We start from the raw sequence: 6,234 nt of genomic DNA on the forward strand, positions 1-6,234 counted from the left end.
CAATCAGCCAGTGGCGGCTGGTCAATAGAGGGCCATTTTTGAACTATGGCATGTACCCAGTAATGTGTGTAAAGTATGATATCTGCGCAAAATATATGCCTTTCCTGCTCGTGCTCTGTCTGTGTGCACGACACTCTGAGAACGCGCAGCTTGGGGGGCCTGATCGTTTTGGCCCAAAAGAGACGGGGCTATGAAGCAGTTTAGCCAATTGCTGATTCAAGATATAAATGAGTGACATACAATTTAGCCAATCAGCGCCCTCAAATAGATTCAGCTTGGGGCCAGAACGATCAGGCCCCCCTCGCTGCGCGTTCTCGTCAGGAGAAGTCTCTACAGGCGCCCGCACCAGCGCGAGCACTCCTCCTCCAAGACCCGTTTGAGAGGAGAACTTTGGCGGAGATTCTGCAGCCAAAGAGCTGATATCAGATCAGCCTGACCTCACAATCAGACAGCAGACTCGCGGGAAAGGGAAGCAGTACATGCGAAGCTTCTGTACTAGCTGAACACCAGACAGGTTTGGCTAGCTGGATGACGTCATGCTAATCATTTATTTAGCTTTTTAAAACAACGGGGACGGATCCAGCACAGACAGTTACGGGAGTGAGGGATGAGGAGGTAAGGAAACATGAGAACACCAGGGTAGGGAGTGAGGGATGAGGAGGTAAGGAAACATGAGAACACCAGGACACACATGAGAACTCTGTCAAGCTACATATTATGCAAAGTGAACATCTTTTCTTCTACACAGCTGTCCTCAGTCTCATCTGCTTAACTTGGTCATGGAGACATCAACATGTAATAGAGATGTTAAATTAACAGTGAAAACTCATCATAGCTTAATTTAACATCAGTATTCATAATTACACTTCATGTTTACTTCTCCTGATCTTTACCTCCTATAACAAGGTCCATAGGGGCATCTCAATAAATAAACATGTTACATTATATTATATAAGTGTTATTTACTGATTGTTTTCGTGTTGGAATACATGTTAAATATTTAACTGCCAAGTAATAATGCGTGTTTGATACTTTCATTTTTTTGCATTAAATCATACTGGGATGTTTGCTGAAATTGATAGGATGGCCCTACCTAGAACATTTTCCACCAGCCGCCACTGCAATCAGCCATTCAGTTTGAGAGCGATAGCAGGTTTTTATACTGGAGCTGCATTTGGGCCAGCACTTCACCTTAATTCTGTAAGTAGAACATGATTCCAGAAAGTCTCATGTGGTTTACTTTTATTATGAAATGCAGTAATACGGTATTCCATTCTCCCTTAATGTTCCCTTGACTTGCTGCTAAGGTTGCCCCTGTGAATGCAGATAACAAAGCGGTAATGGCTTTTTGAGCTCGGATGTATAGGCGACCCCCTCACACTCCCCTGCTGTGTGATACAGCCGGGTTTTCCATTACGAAGCCATTACAGTAACCTCGTCATCCAGTTTCCCCATTTCCGGCATTAGGCCATTCTCTGTGTATTTGGATTTTGTTTTATAGAAAGTGCAGAGTCATGCTCAACGTATGAATCATTTAACAGCCTTTTTGATGTGCCCTGAATTGGGCCCATTGACCTAACATTTTGATAGGGAAAATGAAAAGACAAACAACCACCTACGTCTGCTAGATAGACAAATGAATTAGCGCTGTGATATTTTATTCACTTTTTGCAACTGACTTATTTACCCCGGTCTGTCATGTCAGAAACCTTCCAGGGGCGAGTGTGGCTCAGTGGGAGAGCAGGGTCATCCTTCAATCAGAGGATCGGTGGTTCAATCCCTGGCTCCACAAGTTCATGTCGATGTGGCGTGAGCAAGACACTGAACCCCAAATTCAATTGGTGGATGGGCGTGGCTGGTTAGTTAGAGTCCTGATGGGCAGGTGGCCCCTTGCATGGTAGCCCCTGCCATCAGTGTATGAATGGGTGAATGTTAACATTTAGTGTTAAAGCGCTTTGAGTGTTCGGAAGACTAGAACAGCGCTTTACAAGTCCATTTACCATTTGAATGGCAGATTGACATATTACCATCTTGTAAAGTAGATTTAGTAGGCTATACAGCTTCCAGAACAGAAATCATTTTAGTGATACGGAACAGTTATATGGTTCTATTTTGCCATGTAAATATGAGGACTTGTTGGAAAAGATCAAATCAAGTGAGGTGTTGGCAATCTTTAATTCATCTACTTCGAAGAAGTTTCATTTTGTGTCGATTTTGGCAGACAAACCTGTGGTGTTTCCTCACACCAGACTTCCTTTAAAAAATTGTTTTTACCGCAGCAGGGGTCTGACGGTCTGCCCCGCTCAGTCCTGGTTCAGGTTCTCCCTGTGCCTCCCTTCGCTCCACCAGGCCCAGCAATACGTCCTGGGTCTCCAGCAGCGTGGTGTTGGTGTCGGCTCCCAGCGGGGACCGGAGGAACAGCGAGGCGAAGCTCTGCTCCAGGCAGAAGTGTCTCCTCCTCCAGGCCAGGAGCTGAGCCCTCCTCCTCCCTCCAGGGCTTCAGCACAGCCCGGATCTGGGGACTGGTCGCTGCCGGAGGCCCCGCTGGAGGACCCGCTGGAGTCCGAGCTGAAGGAGTTTCTCGTGAACCTGCATGATTTCTACTTCACAAGTGTTTCCACGGGGCTATTTTTTCGTCACGATATTAGGCCTGCCTCTGTCCCGTATATATCAATGAATCAAACATAGCGCCTTGAGCGAAGCTGCGAAACCGTCCGACTTCCAGTTACTGCCCCCGCTGTCGAGACATCCACACACACAGACACAGACACACACACACACACACACACACACACACACACACACACACACACAATGCGGGTAGTGTTTTGGCCCCGTCAGGCAGGACGCTCGAGCCTCAAGGCACCGCGTTCATAGGGGAAGTGAGGGATGGATATTAGGGCACATGTGTCCTACTGACCGACACTGCCGCTGCTCGCTCATGCTGCAGAGCTGAGCTGACTGTTCAGTGGGCCAAAGAGTTGGTCCCTGCGGGGCCAACTCATGTCCTCAGACTGCAGTTACGAGGTGAAGTTGCCTTCTATGGAGGAGAAATAAAAAACAGTCTCTGGGGAAAAGAGTGTTTGGTCTATGTGTTGAGGAAAAAAGAAACAAAGAAAAAGTGTGTGCACTTTCCAACATGCTCAAAGAGCTTCACACACACCCACACACACAAGCTCAAATCCTCTCAGCATGCACGCAACCATCTACTACCAGCACTCACAAACAGCAGCCCACCCGACAAGCAAAAGTGCAACCTGGCAAACATTTTAATCGCTGCTGCGGTAATTTAGTTTCTAATAAAATAGAACAGTCCTTGACAAAAAACAATACACATGATAAAAAATAATAGCAAGAATAATAGGATTAATAATTTAACAAGTAGTGAATATATATCTAAATATATATACACCTAAACATGTATACATACACACATGTACACAAAAAATTATATTAATAAGAGGGACAAAAACATGAATAAATAATATATGCAATGTGTGTTGTAGGAAATTTGAGTGTAGAACTGTGTGTTTAGTAGTTATAATAAAAGTGTTTAATGATTCATATTTGAGAATTCATAATTAGTCATAATCATAAGGGTTTTGGAAATGCATAATTAAGATAAGCATAAAGTGTTTTAGGATTCGTAGCTAGATGGAGAATTTGAGACATGTAGCTTTTGCCAAAAGTTGCAAAGTCTTATCTGTTATATGGAATGTTTATCATAGAGGGATTAAACCATAACTGACAGTCATTGAATGTGTTAAGAACTCAGGGAAAGAGAGACATGAAGACAGGCGTTTACAGAAGTGCACAGGGAAGTTAGCCAGTAGAAATTGTGATAGACGGAAGGGGAGGAGTTTCGAACGGATATGAGGGCGGGGATAGGAAGTTTTTCTCTTCTCTTAGCGTAGGTTCCAGGGACGGATGTGTCTCATGGGACCAGGGAAGAGTTTTTTCCAAAGTGGGTTAAATATTGTAATATTTCATAGAAATAGTGTACTTCACTGTAATTGTATTTGCATCAGTGGGATTAAATTACTTTTAATTGTAAACCAGTTTTGGTAGATTTATTATCGCAGCGTGTCCACTGTGTACAGCAGCTGGACACGTGCTCTGGCCTCCTTGCTGTGGGGTGAGATTCAGCCCTGACAGTGTGTACAACATATAATACAATTACACTAGAATATAATTAAATAAATAAATACAAATAAAAGAGAGAAACAGACAGGGTGGCATTTGTATTAGAACATAATTGTTACAGAGGAGCATAGCAATGGTAGTCCTTATAGTACACCACCTAATAGTTTAAACCCCCATAGTTACAATGTAACACAGGTCCACCTTCGTATTAAAGTGTCATTTTCGGTTGTAGATTTGCAGTCATTTTTTACTTTGTGTGAACCTCTTTCAGTCTCTGCAACCACCAGGGAATTCTATATTGCCTACTAATGCCATAAACCTACAAATTGAAGATTTGGACAGAGTGTGTTTTATCCGTACTTCTTTTTAAAAGTGAATTCCGGTTTATTATCACTGGGTTTTTGTGTTTTTAGGTGACATTGGTAAAAAGAAGTCAGGCGAGGGATAAGGCACGCGAGCAGTCAGAGGACCATGTCGGTTGTTAACAATCCTCCAGGTTACTTGAACTTAATTAGAAGGCAAACGGTGGAATCACAACCCAAAAATGAAGCTATTGGACTGTACTGTGCGCTGATTTGCATACATTTCCACAACATAAATGTGAACCTTGTTTAAAGTCAGGTTCTTGTTTCCTTTCGTTGACATATTAGGGTCAAAGGTTTTTGTTAAGGGAATTTGGGATATCTCTTTGTATCACTCCATGAATTAGAAAATACTGTCACATAAAAACAAATGTTCACCATGTGTGCATGAATGTGTTTTGTAAAGTTAGACATTTTGAAGACACTACAGGTGAACAGGGTAAAAAAATAAATGAATAAATAGATATCATGATATTTCCCCAGTTGATTACTCACATGAAGACAATCATTTTTTTTATTACACGTTCTCTGAAATGATGGCGTTATGTAATGGTAACTTCTGGTGAATTTATGAGAAATCTACAGATGCAAATAGACAAAAGGAGTGAATAAAAGTAGTCTTTCCACTAGTCTGAAAGACCTGTTATGGAAGCAAAATAGCCCAAAATCTCTAATTTGACCAGAGCATGAAAAGCAATCTTTTTAGCCGAAGGTGCCTCTGCACTGATTAAATGTCAGCCCAATTAACTTTGAATCCTTTTTTTGACACGTTCCTACTCACAAATTTCACCTCGTCAGCGATGGGTGTTCAGAGACATACGTGAGCAAGTTTCAGAGCAGTGCTTCCTTTGTGACGTATTCGTATCGGGACATGCTGGGGGTTGTGCTGGAAAACCTGCAGATTTGTTTTGGCCCTGAGAAAGATGGACGCTCCACCACGTATATGTGAAGGTACAAGCTTGTTGATGCCGTAGGTCTTCAGGCAATTCAAACTCACGTACTCCATAACTCTCCACAAGTCAATACTCCATGAAAGCCCTGTTCAATCATCCTAATATGTCATTATGTAAGCTACCTGTCACCTTGTCATTTTGTGTGTCTCTGTTGAACCCCATTTTCTATGTTGTGGCAAAACCAATCAATTCTGGATTCACAGCTTCGGGTGTGAACTCGTGTCAAAAGCTCGTCTGCTTCCTTTTGGAGTTTGGAGGCTTCAGCAGCAGCAGCTGTCGAGAGGAGTCTCCTGGTAACGGACCAGACTCCAGCCCACATGTCCGTCACACGAGGGCCTAAAGGGGAAACACTCATGCTCGCATCCGCAAGTGGCAGATTTCAGAGTTAAAGGAGATTTGTAGTTGAAGGTTTTGTAATTAAAACCAAAAAATATAATATAAGTATTCATATATATATATATATATATATATATGTATAAAAGTCGTATGTGACATTTTACATCTTTGTTACGTTTTCCCTGATGTCGAATGTTTTATGTTCACGGCCCAACCATATTATCTGCCCAGAAAATTGATTTCTTTATTTGTTTTGCTGTTACATTCCGCTTAATGCTAATTTCTTTTTTGAATGCCCTGCAGGACTGAATTGTCGTTTTTGTCTTGTTTGATCATTGGTTTTCTTGTTTGGAACAGAAATATACTTTATTCATCCCCAAGGGGAAATTTGCCTGTGGCAGCAGCAAACAAGGTTACACAATAAAATAAAAATAGTAAGT

This window comes from Melanostigma gelatinosum (genome assembly GCF_949748355.1).
Source record: "Melanostigma gelatinosum genome assembly, chromosome: 19".
NCBI classification, from domain to species: domain Eukaryota; kingdom Metazoa; phylum Chordata; class Actinopteri; order Perciformes; family Zoarcidae; genus Melanostigma; species Melanostigma gelatinosum.